This window comes from Myotis brandtii, unplaced genomic scaffold (assembly GCF_000412655.1).
Source record: "Myotis brandtii unplaced genomic scaffold, ASM41265v1 scaffold1408, whole genome shotgun sequence".
Classification (NCBI taxonomy): Eukaryota; Metazoa; Chordata; class Mammalia; order Chiroptera; family Vespertilionidae; genus Myotis; species Myotis brandtii.
Window position 1 is genome coordinate 675,675 of NW_005355029.1, and position 2,248 is coordinate 677,922.

General features: G+C 56.4%; 1 long non-coding RNA gene across 1 annotated transcript in view; it reads left to right on the top strand.

Annotated features, from left to right (window-relative positions):
• LOC102252263 overlaps positions 1-770 on the top strand; it is a 16,894-nt gene extending 16,124 nt beyond the window's left edge. The window contains exon 3 of the long non-coding RNA XR_313269.2: positions 683-770. This is a non-coding gene — a long non-coding RNA (uncharacterized LOC102252263). The remainder of the gene's footprint in view (positions 1-682) is intronic.
• The last annotated feature ends 1,478 nt before the right edge of the window (positions 771-2,248 follow it).

Below are 2,248 nucleotides of genomic sequence, written 5' to 3' on the forward strand. Positions count from 1 at the left end.
AGCCGGCAGAAGCCCAGCCGCACGAGCTCCATCCACACCCCGGGCCACACGGGGCGGCTGGGTCCGGAGGGGCCTCCAGGACAGGGCAGCCTCCTGCGGCCCAGGAGCCCCAGGCCCAGGACGAGGGGAAGAGCCACTGTGGCCTCCTGTCCCTCCTCCTGGGCACTGGACGCTCAGCTCTGCACCCCAAACGCCCAGGGCTCCCAAGGAACCCCGAGTTCGCCCGACCCACATTCTCTCCCCATGTTTGTAGCTGGAGTTCCAGCGGATTCCGATGCCCTGCCCACTTGCTAAATGGAGGGCTCCCCGGCTGCAGCCGCAGGCTGGGCTCCCCTTACCCGCGGGCGGGGCCTCTGCCAGGAAGCCCTCCCGCGTTGTCTACCTCCTCCATAACCCTCACCAGGGCCTGGCCCCGCCTGAGGTCAGCCCTGGGTGGCGTTTCATTACCGTGAAGGCAGCCCTGCAGGCGAGGGGCCACCCTGGTCCCCCCACCGCCCCCCCTTGGCCTCCCGCTCAGGTGCAGCCCTGCTGGGCCGGTCTAGTGAACACCTCCCCCGAGTGACCGTGGGCGGCAGACCCCACACCTGGCCACCACCTGCCTCCGAGCAGCAGGCTGGACACAGAAACGTCATCCATCTCTGTTCAATCGTCAGAATCAGGCACTTCGTTCGGTTCTACCCAGGGCATCGCGGTGCAGGCGACACGCCCAGTGCTCCCGCGTGCAGCACGCAGTCCAGTGTGTGTGGATCGCGTGTCCTCGCGTGGAGCCCAGCAGATCCCGGACAGTCTGTCCACCTCACAGTGACCGTGGCCTGGGCACTGCAGCCACATGGGGCCATTTCAAGGACACAGCCCCTCTTCCACCTTCTGGTGTGTGAATGGATGGATGCCACCAAACGTTCGATTCCTTGTCATGTACTGGACACGCGACACGGGTCAGACACGGTGCAAGTGTGGCTGGGGCTCCTGGAAAGACATGAGAGGTCGTGCCCCCTGCAGGGAGCTGTGCTCTCGTCACTCCGGGTTCAGAGGCGTCTGCTGCGCGGAGGCCTGGGCACCAGGTCAGACAGCCACCTGTCCGAGGCACCTGCCAGTCAGAGCTTCCTGGTCAGTTAAGGGGATAATCAGGCCTTCCGTGAAGCATCATTGTAAGGATGCTAAGTACGGGATTTGGCAAATCCTGGCACATGGTAGCTGCTCAGTAAATTGGAGTTGCTAGGGTAGTAACAGTGTTTGGTCTTCCTACAAATACACTAATCTTCCAGGCCTGTCAGGAAATCGCCTGTTTTTCTGTTTTTATCCAAAGATTTGGCATTTCTTACAATTACCCTGAGAGTAGCCTCCTGCCCCCACTATTGCATCTGGCTGGAAGGCAGGACTTGGTCTGCTCTCTTTGAATTTAAAAATCTTCCTTTAGAATGAATTCTGCTGCATGACCCTTATGCTTTAGAAAAGAATATCTATATATATATATAAAAGGTTAATATGCTAAGTGTCCGCCCGTCCAACCGGTCGCTATGACGTACACTGACTACCAGGGGGCAGACATTCAATGCAGGAGTTGCCATGACGCTCAGAGAGAAAAGGCCCTGCGGACCTGGCGCCCACAAAGCAACACTCAGCTTCCCCCAAGTGGAACGTGGGCCCCACCACCACCCTGGAGCGACACCCCACCAAATCGCAGCCAATGCTGCCAAGACCCCATGGCACAAAATGCAGCCCACAGCCCAGCCCAGCCTGGAAACGGGCGCCGGGTAATGATGTCATGTAGCAACGCCCGGCTTCCTCTCCCTAGCGACTAGCCTCCTTGCAGTTTCTTCAGCCCAGGAACACGACTTGCTCTATAGCAGGTGCAAACATTTCACACTGTAACCAAACGTCTGTGAAGCGTTTTCCCTGCCTCATCTCATTTGATCCTCACAGAAGTCCTGGAGTAGGCAGATAGGAGACTTGGTAGAATCCTATTTTCTTTTCACTAGCCAGAAAACAGAGATTTAGAAAGTTTAGAAACTTGACCCGACTGAACAGAAGTAAGAAATGGTGGAACTTGAAAATGACTTCAGGTTTTCTCACTGCACAGAATATAGTCAGACACGGCTGCAGTTAAATATTTTACTCTTGGTTCTCCCTGCGTGATCTACAATAATAATCTGCTTTGCGTTGATGTTTACTGCTGTGTTGCTGACAATTACCTGAAAGGGAAGTTGGGGTGCCTCACTGGCCTGGAAAAAGTTGAGCTAAATCAGAA